Raw genomic sequence first — 12,558 nt, forward strand, 5'->3', positions numbered from 1 at the left:
ACCGATGGGAGGTCACTGGTGGGGTCAGGATGCCAGTTGAGATAACTTGAGTTCAGTTGCTGGAGGTTGATGTATTCTTGAAGTTGCTTGAAGTTGAAGTTGCTTGAAATTGAAGTTGCTTGAGGTGACAGAAGTAGGTTCTTTAAGTTTAAAATCGTCGCCAAAATTCTGTAGTGATCAAGTCCACTCAGTTGAGATGGTTTAAGGAGGTTTTATTGGTTATGGTACAGGATCACAGGAAGATTAGAAGTAGACCAGATAAAGACCCCACCAGGAGCAGCCAGCAGGCAGCTCAGCCCAGTCAACTGTCATTACTCACTGCAGATTCCCAACATTCTCACAGCATCATCACATTAACATTCCACTGGTGGTAGACTGGCAATGCATTAGCATTAGCAGGATATAACAGATTCCTAATCTGTAAACAAGAATAGCTATGTTGTATTAAAAAAGAACACATTTTAAACTCAATCCCATATTTTGAATAGTTTATAAATAAGTGTTTTACATATATTCATCAATATTGCTCAAATCTAGGGTCATATTTCATCTGCCTCTTGCTCATTGAAATACCTTTTTAATTTTGCAAACACAGTATTGTTACTATAATATTGAAAACACTTTCAGTTTTTATTAGGTTTAAGATGATCTGTTCAACCGAAAGATAAATCAGACTTTTCTAATTTAATTGAATCGCAGGACGAGTTAATGAAAATAATGTTTTATTTAAGAATGCAGAAAGCAAGGCACTGCTGAGATTTGAACTCAGGATCACCTGTATACTAGACAGGCGCTTTAACCAGCTAAGCCACAGCACCCTCTTGAAAATGCCTTAAGGAACAGTTTGCCATATGGTGTTCAAGAGAAACCTGAGTTTTTCACTTTCATAATCATTTCTCAGTTCAGAAAACACACTACTCAAATAGTTTAGACGAGGATACTGATCCTATTCATAAACACCTCATTGATATATTGCTTATCCTGTTCATAAATGTTTTAATTATGCCTTCTTTAAGAATGCATTACTTGAATTCAACTCTAGAATGATTTTTTATCTCTATTTTGCTCTTTGTCACTCTTTTTTCCCTTTTTCATTCAAAGCATTACTTTGAAAATCTTCACAATACCAGGTTTTTTTGTTTTTCAATTTAAGATGACCCATTCTAATGTTCACAGAACAACACTTTTCTTTTTAAAATGTATTAAACATTTGCGTGATGAAAATATTTTTACATGTAAGAACCAATAATAAGGTGCTGCTGAGATTTGATCTCAGGATTTCCTGTTTACGAGACAGGCGCTTTAACCACTTAGCCACAGCACCTACTTTAGTGATATAGAAGGGATCATTAATTTAGGATTGGTGATCAAATTCTGTGCCTGTGTTAAAGTGTCTTAATATGTATTCTAATGTTAAACAAGCAAGGATTCCTAATCTATAAACAAGAATAGCTATGTTGTATTAAAAAAGAACACATTTTAAACTCAATCCCATATTTTGAATAGTTCATAAATAAGTGTTTTACATATATTCATCAATATTGCTCAAATCTAGGGTTATATTTCATCTGCCTCTTGCTCATTGAAATACCTTTTTGATTTTGCAATCACAGTATTGTTAATATAATATTGAAAACACTTTCAGTTTTTATTAGGTTTAAGATGATCTGTTCAACCGAAAGATAAATCAGACTTTTCTAATTAAATTGAATCGCAGGACGAATTAATGAAAATAGTTTTTTATTTAAGAATGAGGAAAGCAAGGCACTGCTGAGATTTGAACTCAGGATCTCCTGTTTACTAGACAGGCGCTTTAACCAGCTAAGCCACAGCACCCTCTTGAAAATGCTTTAAGGAACAGTTTGCCATATGGTGTTCAAGAGAATCCTGAGTTTTTTACTTTCATAATCATTTCTCAGTTCAGAAAACGCTCTACTCAACTACTTTAGACGAGGATACTGATCCTATTGATAAACACCTCATTGATATATTGCTTATCCTGTTCATAAATGTTTTAATTATGCCTTCTTTAAGAATACATTACTTGATTTCAACTCTAGAATGATTTTTAATCTCTATTTTGCTCTTTGTCACTCTTTTTCCCTTTTTCATTCAAAGCATTACTTTGAAAATCTTCACAATACCACGTTTTTTTGTTTTTCAATTTAAGATGACCCATTCTAATGTTCACAGAACAACACTTTTCTTTTTAAAATGTATTAATCATTTGTGTGATGAAAATTATTTTTACATGTAAGGACCAATAATAAGGTGCTGCTGAGATTTGAACTCAGGATTTCCTGTTTACGAGACAGGCACTTTAACCACTTAGCCACAGCACCTACTTTAGCGATATAGAAGGGATCATTAATTTAGTATTGGTGATCAAATTCTGTGCCTGTGTTAAAGTGTCTTAATATGTATTCTAATGTTAAACAAGCAAGGATTCCTAATCTGTAAACAAGAATAGCTATGTTGTATTAAAAAAGAACACATTTTAAACTCAATCCCATATTTTGAATAGTTCATAAATAAGTGTTTTACATATATTCATCAATATTGCTCAAATCTAGGGTTATATTTCATATGCCTCTTGCTCATTGAAATACCTTTTTGATTTTGCAATCACAGTATTGTTACTATAATATTGAAAACACTTTCAGTTTTTATTAGGTTTAAGATGATCTGTTCAACCGAAAGATAAATCAGACTTTTCTAATTAAATTGAATCGCAGGACGAATTAATGAAAATAGTTTTTTATTTAAGAATGAGGAAAGCAAGGCACTGCTGAGATTTGAACTCAGGATCTCCTGTTTACTAGACAGGCGCTTTAACCAGCTAAGCCACAGCACCCTCTTGAAAATGCTTTAAGGAACAGTTTGCCATATGGTGTTCAAGAGAATCCTGAGTTTTTTACTTTCATAATCATTTCTCAGTTCAGAAAACGCTCTACTCAACTACTTTAGACGAGGATACTGATCCTATTGATAAACACCTCATTGATATATTGCTTATCCTGTTCATAAATGTTTTAATTATGCCTTCTTTAAGAATGCATTACTTGATTTCAACTCTAGAATGATTTTTTATTTCTATTTTGCTCTTTGTCACTCTTTTTTCCCTTTTTCATTCAAAGCATTACTTTGAAAATCTTCACAATACCACGTTTTTTTGTTTTTCAATTTAAGATGACCCATTCTAATGTTCACAGAACAACACTTTTCTTTTTAAAATGTATTAATCATTTGTGTGATGAAAATTATTTTTACATGTAAGGACCAATAATAAGGTGCTGCTGAGATTTGATCTCAGGATTTCCTGTTTACGAGACAGGCGCTTTAACCACTTAGCCACAGCACCTACTTTAGTGATATAGAAGGGATCATTAATTTAGGATTGGTGATCAAATTCTGTGCCTGTGTTAAAGTGTCTTAATATGTATTCTAATGTTAAACAAGCAAGGATTCCTAATCTATAAACAAGAATAGCTATGTTGTATTAAAAAAGAACACATTTTAAACTCAATCCCATATTTTGAATAGTTCATAAATAAGTGTTTTACATATATTCATCAATATTGCTCAAATCTAGGGTTATATTTCATATGCCTCTTGCTCATTGAAATACCTTTTTGATTTTGCAATCACAGTATTGTTACTATAATATTGAAAACACTTTCAGTTTTTATTAGGTTTAAGATGATCTGTTCAACCGAAAGATAAATCAGACTTTTCTAATTTAATTGAATCGCAGGACGAATTAATGAAAATAGTTTTTTATTTAAGAATAAGGAAAGCAAGGCACTGCGGAGATTTGAACTCAGGATCTCCTGTTTACTAGACAGACGCTTTAACCAGCTAAGCCACAGCACCCTCTTGAAAATGCTTTAAGGAACAGTTTGCCATATGGTGTTCAAGAGACTCCTGAGTTTTTCACTTTCATAATCATTTCTCAGTTCAGAAAACGCTCTACTCAACTACTTTAGACGAGGATACTGATCCTATTGATAAACACCTCATTGATATATTGCTTATCCTGTTCATAAATGTTTTAATTATGCCTTCTTTATTTAAGAATGCATTACTTGATTTCAACTCTAGAATGATTTTTTATCTCTATTTTGCTCTTTGTCACTCTTTTTTCCGTTTTTCATTCAAAGCATTACTTTGAAAATCTTCACAATACCACGTTTTTTAGTTTTTCAATTTAAGATGACCCATTCTAATGTTCACAGAACAACTCTTTTCTTTTTAAAATGTATTAAACATTTGCATGAGGAAAATTATTTTTACATGTAAGGACCAATAATAAGGTGCTGCTGAGATTTGAACTCAGGATTTTTTGTTTACGAGACAGGCGCTTTAACCACTTAGCCACAGCACCTACTTTAGTGATACAGAAGGGATCATTAATTTAGTATTGGTGATCAAATTCTGTGCCTGTGTTAAAGTGTCTTAATATGTATTCTAATGTTAAACAAGCAAGGATACTGTAGTGATCAAGTCCACTCAGTTGAGATGGTTTAAGGAGGTTTTATTGGTGATGGTACAGGATCACAGGAAGATTAGAAGTAGACCAGATAAAGACCCCACCAGGAGCAGCCAGCAGGTAGCTCAGCCCAGTCAACTGTCATTACTCACTGCAGATTCCCAACATTCTGACAGCATCATCACATTAACATTCCACTGGTGGTAGACTGGCAATGCATTAGCATTAGCAGGATATAACATATCCCCCTTTCTTATACGGGAAAACATAAAGCCAGAAACATAAGAGAAGAACTTGAGAAAGTGAAAGCAAAACAACCATCAAAAGAAGAGCAGTATGAGAGCAACCATTACAAGAAGAGCAAACAAGAGGGAAATCAAAGAACAGAGAAGAAAAGACATAGAAACCATCCTCCCTTCTTACACAAAAGCGAAGAAGAGTCAACTTAAGAGAAAAGGACAAGAAAAAGCACAAAAGACTTCCTCCGAACTCACCCACTGGCCAGAACAGGAATAAAATGGGGCTGAAAATGGAAAACAAACAGAACACAGGCAGCGACGAACGCAGAGGAAGAAAACACGACAGAAAAACAAAGGAAAGACCAGAAATCACAAGAGACACGAGAAGAAGACGTCAGAAGGAAAACTGAAAAGGAGAAAGAAACAAGGATAATGAGGAAAAATAAGGGCGATTCCCCATCAAAACACCACTAAAATAACACAAACAAAAACACAAAATTGTAATGCAAAGATATTTGTGCAAAAATAGCATTAAACATAAAATATCAACAGAACATACTTAGCAATGAAAACATGAAAAGCACCCAAATATGGTAAAAACGTAAGCTAAAAAGGAAACTCGAATACATGGGTGAGAACCCACGACTAATCTCTAGGGATAGAGATGAGTAGTGCACAAAACTGGAAATACTCACCATACATATAAGTGTAAGGACAAACTTTGTGTTGAAAAACTACACCGTGCACTGTACTAATGTAACTGCGATAAAACAGCACATATGAGTAGGTACTCATGACAAATTCCCAAAAACGATAGGAATATTTGGGTAAGAACCCATAGTAATGCAAAAAGGACTGTAACCTTTGCATGAATTCCCTGTAAAAGGGTAGAACTGACAGTGTTCAGATCGGAACCCGCTCTTGTGCAATAAGACTATAACCTTTGCATGGGTCCTCTGTGAGAGGGAAACAGAATAGTGCACACTTGAAAATTGTATAAACGTAAAACAATCTTCTCCTTCTAAAACTTCAACATACGCTAAAAACACAGGTTCTCATAAGTTCAACATATCACCATCAAACTAGATCTATAATTGGAAAGTTATTCAAGACCTATACGACACAATGTATAAAGCAGGCTTAACCAGGGTGGTGAGCGATCCCTCACCCGAGTAGTGTGAACGGAGCACACCCCAAACTGCGCATCCAGATATCAAACCTGTAAAGCAAACAGTCAAGAATAGTAACATGTAGCCCCTGTATAGCCCCACAAAAAAATGGCAAAAACACACCAGATGGAGAAATGTCATTAAAGATGTGTCCCAAAACCTTCAAATTTGAAAGCGGCAGTTGACACTGCAAACATCAGGTCAAAAGAAACAAAAAAAATGACCAAAAATCAAAGTTAAAAACAATGATAAATCTCACCTGACGTTGCCCATCGTAGTACTGCAGTAGAAATGCACTAAACAAGCGCTGCCTCCCAACAACAGACACCCAACCAAAATGATGGGAAATTCTTACAACAGTAGCTTGTCCTGAGACTCTGTGCTAAATCCAGAACTCTCCGTCATCCACAGCAGACAAAATGACTTTTGTGCAAGATGAGTGTGGGGTCTCTATCTCTGTAGTATGAAAGGACAAAATGGACCAAATAAATGAACGTTGGTAAGAGGGTATCCCCAAACCTAGTGTTGACTAGAGGCTCTGTAGACATTCGTTGTATAGGAAGAACATCTGTACTACGTAGACAGCATTGAGACAGGCTGTTGGAACGGCATGAACAGACTATTTGGGACGCTGTAGGAAAAGCAATAAAAATTCTTTTGAGATTCTATGGACCAGCAATAACAGACCTTTTGAGATTCTATAGAAACAGCAATAACAGACCTTTTTAGATTCTGTGGAGAGTACATCACAAGAAACCTAGAAAAGCATAAAATATTCATTAGAATGACATAGATGGGTGACCCACCCACTACCAACACATGGGACTTAAACCCATAAGAAACGACGTAGATGGGACTAACACCCACTAGAAACACATGGGACTTGTACCCATAAGAACGAGGTAGGTGGAACTAACACCCACCACAAACACATGGGACTTGTACCCATAAAAACAAGGTAGGTGGGACTAACACCCACTACAAACACGTGGGACGTGTACCCATACGAACCACAAACACATGGGACTTGTACCCATAAGAACCAGGTGGAACTAACACCCACCACAAACACATGGGAATTGTACCCATAAGAACAAGGTAGGTGGGACCTACACCCACTACAACCACATGGGACTTGTACCCATTTGAACATAAGTGAAAGTACTGCACAATAAAAAAAATGCGTAGGAACCCATGATATAGTGTGCAAAAATAATACCCTGGAGGTGATTTCATGTGCACTGAACAGATGGGAAAGTGACCCATGTGACACCCCGTGTGGAGGTAAAAATGTTGTGCACCGTAGAGATGAGACTGAAACCCAAGAACACAAATATAAATGCAAAAGGGACTGCCACCCTTGCATATGTCCCCGAAGGAAAACAGACTAGAATTGTATACTCCATAGGCACCCTATGTAGGGTAAGAACATCCCCTTTGGACAGTAACCCCAAAGGTCAAGTAATATACAATGCACAAAAAAAACTAACAACCATTAAAACATTGCAAGCACAAGATAATGTACAATAGGCTACACGCTGTTAAAAACAATAAAATAAAATAAATAAAGTAGTCACCGTAGTCATTTGAATGAAGGGAGACACGTAGCGTATGCGTGTGAGTAGTTCTAAGTCCAAAAGATGCATGAAACCACAAGTTCGTTAGATTACACTTTCCGTGTAAAAGAATTCTACATGAGCCTAAGCTATAATAACAAAAAAAAATGTTACAGGTGTACCTGCCAATGCAATGGTGTTGAACAGGCAGTCGAAAGACTCCAAGGAACAAGGAAGTTTCACGCTGCTCAGAAAACGCCGAACGGAAGCCAACGGGAACTTGAGCATTGCTGGAGGACAACTCACACAAGTGCTCTATAATGAAGTTTGTCGTTGCCCTCTTGACCTCTGGAGAGGACAGGAGATTGTAGATTGCAGATGCGTGGACTGAAACCACACAACGCGTGAACTAGATAGATGTGCACTGAAACAGAGGTGAAACATAAAAAAATAAAAAAATAAAACACCTCATGGAGAGGTCAGCGTTGTGTACCAGTAGGAGGACAAAACCCTTGTAATACACCTCTAGAGAAGGTATATCGATTGTGCACGATTTTACACTGTGTAGTAAGTTCAAAGGTGTGCACTGTGACCATATTAATTCACTTGTTGAATATAGCTCACTAGAAATTAATACGTCATTGAGTAATGACATGCCGTGCACTAGATATGGAAAACCTAGTAAACTGTAAACGAAAATAACATCTTAATACATTTGCCAATGAAGCTTTGAGTTTAAAATGTGAGACATAGACACTAGATGGCAGCATAGGCCAAAAATTAAATCTGCGTAAACACAAGATATTGACAGACAGTATTGTACATTCCTAAACTGCACTCGATGAAGCAACAAAGCAATGAAAATGTTTTGAGTCACCAGGAAGAAAAAATAGCACACTGAAATGTCGTTAACACATCGTCGATCCAAAAATCCTCACAACAGTGTGCAGTACGTTTCAAGAATGTTCACCTCAAGACAACATAAAAAAATATTATTTGGTAAATCGTGTGAATTCCATCCGACCCTGACGAAACAAAGGTGGAAATACCTCGTAGTCAATTCACCCCCTGGCAGTCTTGTAAATAGACCGGTGACATGCTGGAGGCACATAAAACTTTATTTAAAGTGAGAGAATCAGAGAATACCTTGCAGTCTGCAGCATGAAACGTAATTCAGCTAAGATGGCGGCACGTATTCAACGCGGAGCAGGATGGCTCACCGCATGTCCTTGCTGCAGAGCATCCCTCATCAGCTGCCAATTATGACGTAGGAAGAGGTCCGAAGATTATGCCAAGCAGGTAAGATCGCGTGCACAAGAACGAACGCGCGCTCTTTCTTTTTTTTTAAATAACAGAAAAAAATAATGTTAAACTGCCCAATGAAGCAATGGCTTACCAGAGGCCCATCGATGCAAATAAAAACATGGCTAACCTCCCAAAAATGAAGCATTTCCATAGGCAGAGCCGGGTAAAACACGGGGAAGACGAAAATAATGACACTCCCCCCATAGCGCTTGAAAGTTGCTCCTCAGCATGTCAGGCAGTAACACAAGAACAGAAAATTTTCTCTCACCCAACTTGAAGTTCATCACAGGGAATTAGTAGCTCTACTCACACGGAGAGTTCTTGATAGAGTTGAAGCGCTCAAGCTTTACCAGAGGAGATGAGATTAATTCCATTAATACCATTGTGAAATGAGGTTGCCGCTTTTGAAATTTGAAACGCCACACAACAGGTATAAAATATTTCCCTCGCAGCAAACAACCATTGGTAGAAACAAATTTGAATGTGCTCTGCTCTGATCTCCGCGTATGTCCCGACACTTGCTACATTTAAAAAAAATGTCACACATCCAATTCCACAGAAAGGCAATGTTGAGCCTAACAGACAACACTGGAGGCAAAAACTGAGATAGCCACTGGTTACCTTAGTCAATGAAACACTGTGAATTGTTTCTGAGGCAATGTAGACATAAGTAGTTGCTTTGTAAGCAATAGTTGAGAAGTAATTTCTTGTGGCACATGTAGAAAACTTTGATGATGAATTACAGCATGCTTGGAAAAGAGATATCTGGTGAAAAGCAGGACAGCAAACAAAGCTATTGAGACAGGAACTGGCACTTGTGATGCTGTAGGAACAGCAAGCAGAGGCAGGAGCTGGTTATAGACTTGAGCTGGCACTTAGACGTAGAGTGTAGATGTAGGTAGGCTTACCCTCTGAAGGCACAGCACAGAAAAAAAACGTAGTAAAGTGTCAGGCTTATCCATGTTGAAGGCATAGCAGTTTCCCAGATGTAGGAAAGCTTGAAGTAGGCTTACCCTCACATGAAGGCACAGCAAAAGACGTGTAGCAATAGCTCTGGAGAGTAGACGCCAAAGACTGAATGGGCAGCTGTAGAAGTAGAACTCCCAGACGCTTTTCCTCACAGGAACAACTGGCAGACTGGTAGTAGTGGGCGACCGATGGGAGGTCACTGGTGGGGTCAGGATGCCAGTTGAGATAACTTGAGTTGAGTTGCTGGAGGTTGATGTATTCTTGAAGTTGCTTGAAGTTGAAGTTGCTTGAAATTGAAGTTGCTTGAGGTGACAGAAGTAGGTTCTTTAAGTTTAAAATCGTCGCCAAAATTCTGTAGTGATCAAGTCCACTCAGTTGAGATGGTTTAAGGAGGTTTTATTGGTTATGGTACAGGATCACAGGAAGATTAGAAGTAGACCAGATAAAGACCCCACCAGGAGCAGCCAGCAGGCAGCTCAGCCCAGTCAACTGTCATTACTCACTGCAGATTCCCAACATTCTGACAGCATCATCACATTAACATTCCACTGGTGGTAGACTGGCAATGCATTAGCATTAGCAGGATATAACAGATTCCTAATCTGTAAACAAGAATAGCTATGTTGTATTAAAAAAGAACACATTTTAAACTCAATCCCATATTTTGAATAGTTTATAAATAAGTGTTTTACATATATTCATCAATATTGCTCAAATCTAGGGTCATATTTCATCTGCCTCTTGCTCATTGAAATACCTTTTTAATTTTGCAAACACAGTATTGTTACTATAATATTGAAAACACTTTCAGTTTTTATTAGGTTTAAGATGATCTGTTCAACCGAAAGATAAATCAGACTTTTCTAATTTAATTGAATCGCAGGACGAGTTAATGAAAATAATGTTTTATTTAAGAATGCAGAAAGCAAGGCACTGCTGAGATTTGAACTCAGGATCACCTGTATACTAGACAGGCGCTTTAACCAGCTAAGCCACAGCACCCTCTTGAAAATGCCTTAAGGAACAGTTTGCCATATGGTGTTCAAGAGAAACCTGAGTTTTTCACTTTCATAATCATTTCTCAGTTCAGAAAACACACTACTCAAATAGTTTAGACGAGGATACTGATCCTATTCATAAACACCTCATTGATATATTGCTTATCCTGTTCATAAATGTTTTAATTATGCCTTCTTTAAGAATGCATTACTTGAATTCAACTCTAGAATGATTTTTTATCTCTATTTTGCTCTTTGTCACTCTTTTTTCCCTTTTTCATTCAAAGCATTACTTTGAAAATCTTCACAATACCAGGTTTTTTTGTTTTTCAATTTAAGATGACCCATTCTAATGTTCACAGAACAACACTTTTCTTTTTAAAATGTATGAAACATTTGCGTGATGAAAATATTTTTACATGTAAGGACCAATAATAAGGTGCTGCTGAGATTTTATCTCAGGATTTCCTGTTTACGAGACAGGCGCTTTAACCACTTAGCCACAGCACCTACTTTAGTGATATAGAAGGGATCATTAATTTAGGATTGGTGATCAAATTCTGTGCCTGTGTTAAAGTGTCTTAATATGTATTCTAATGTTAAACAAGCAAGGATTCCTAATCTATAAACAAGAATAGCTATGTTGTATTAAAAAAGAACACATTTTAAACTCAATCCCATATTTTGAATAGTTCATAAATAAGTGTTTTACATATATTCATCAATATTGCTCAAATCTAGGGTTATATTTCATCTGCCTCTTGCTCATTGAAATACCTTTTTGATTTTGCAATCACAGTATTGTTACTATAATATTGAAAACACTTTCAGTTTTTATTAGGTTTAAGATGATCTGTTCAACCGAAAGATAAATCAGACTTTTCTAATTAAATTGAATCGCAGGACGAATTAATGAAAATAGTTTTTTATTTAAGAATGAGGAAAGCAAGGCACTGCTGAGATGTGAACTCAGGATCTCCTGTTTACTAGACAGGCGCTTTAACCAGCTAAGCCACAGCACCCTCTTGAAAATGCTTTAAGGAACAGTTTGCCATATGGTGTTCAAGAGAATCCTGAGTTTTTTACTTTCATAATCATTTCTCAGTTCAGAAAACGCTCTACTCAACTACTTTAGACGAGGATACTGATCCTATTGATAAACACCTCATTGATATATTGCTTATCCTGTTCATAAATGTTTTAATTATGCCTTCTTTAAGAATACATTACTTGATTTCAACTCTAGAATGATTTTTAATCTCTATTTTGCTCTTTGTCACTCTTTTTTCCCTTTTTCATTCAAAGCATTACTTTGAAAATCTTCACAATACCACGTTTTTTTGTTTTTCAATTTAAGATGACCCATTCTAATGTTCACAGAACAACACTTTTCTTTTTAAAATGTATTAATCATTTGAGTGATGAAAATTATTTTTACATGTAAGGACCAATAATAAGGTGCTGCTGAGATTTGAACTCAGGATTTCCTGTTTACGAGACAGGCACTTTAACCACTTAGCCACAGCACCTACTTTAGCGATATAGAAGGGATCATTAATTTAGTATTGGTGATCAAATTCTGTGCCTGTGTTAAAGTGTCTTAATATGTATTCTAATGTTAAACAAGCAAGGATTCCTAATCTGTAAACAAGAATAGCTATGTTGTATTAAAAAAGAACACATTTTAAACTCAATCCCATATTTTGAATAGTTCATAAATAAGTGTTTTACATATATTCATCAATATTGCTCAAATCTAGGGTTATATTTCATATGCCTCTTGCTCATTGAAATACCTTTTTGATTTTGCAATCACAGTATTGTTACTATAAT

At 36.3% G+C, this 12,558-nt stretch overlaps 8 non-coding genes across 8 annotated transcripts; all 8 read right to left on the reverse strand.

Annotated features, from left to right (window-relative positions):
• Positions 1–744: 744 nt before the first annotated feature.
• TRNAT-AGU (transfer RNA threonine (anticodon AGU)) lies at positions 745–818 on the reverse strand. The gene has a single exon. It is a non-coding gene; the product is annotated as a tRNA-Thr (tRNA).
• Positions 819–1,251: 433 nt separating this feature from the next.
• On the reverse strand, positions 1,252–1,324 carry TRNAT-CGU (transfer RNA threonine (anticodon CGU)). Its single transcript has one exon. It is a non-coding gene; the product is annotated as a tRNA-Thr (tRNA).
• A 438-nt stretch (positions 1,325–1,762) lies between these two features.
• TRNAT-AGU (transfer RNA threonine (anticodon AGU)) lies at positions 1,763–1,836 on the reverse strand. Its single transcript has one exon. It is a non-coding gene; the product is annotated as a tRNA-Thr (tRNA).
• Positions 1,837–2,269: 433 nt separating this feature from the next.
• Positions 2,270–2,342, reverse strand: TRNAT-CGU (transfer RNA threonine (anticodon CGU)). Its single transcript has one exon. It is a non-coding gene; the product is annotated as a tRNA-Thr (tRNA).
• Positions 2,343–2,780: 438 nt separating this feature from the next.
• TRNAT-AGU (transfer RNA threonine (anticodon AGU)) lies at positions 2,781–2,854 on the reverse strand. The gene has a single exon. It is a non-coding gene; the product is annotated as a tRNA-Thr (tRNA).
• A 434-nt stretch (positions 2,855–3,288) lies between these two features.
• On the reverse strand, positions 3,289–3,361 carry TRNAT-CGU (transfer RNA threonine (anticodon CGU)). The gene has a single exon. It is a non-coding gene; the product is annotated as a tRNA-Thr (tRNA).
• A 7,294-nt stretch (positions 3,362–10,655) lies between these two features.
• On the reverse strand, positions 10,656–10,729 carry TRNAT-AGU (transfer RNA threonine (anticodon AGU)). The gene has a single exon. It is a non-coding gene; the product is annotated as a tRNA-Thr (tRNA).
• A 1,452-nt stretch (positions 10,730–12,181) lies between these two features.
• TRNAT-CGU (transfer RNA threonine (anticodon CGU)) lies at positions 12,182–12,254 on the reverse strand. Its single transcript has one exon. It is a non-coding gene; the product is annotated as a tRNA-Thr (tRNA).
• Positions 12,255–12,558: the final 304 nt, after the last annotated feature.

This window comes from Triturus cristatus, chromosome 8 (genome assembly GCF_964204655.1).
Source record: "Triturus cristatus chromosome 8, aTriCri1.1, whole genome shotgun sequence".
NCBI lineage: Eukaryota > Metazoa > Chordata > Amphibia > Caudata > Salamandridae > Triturus > Triturus cristatus.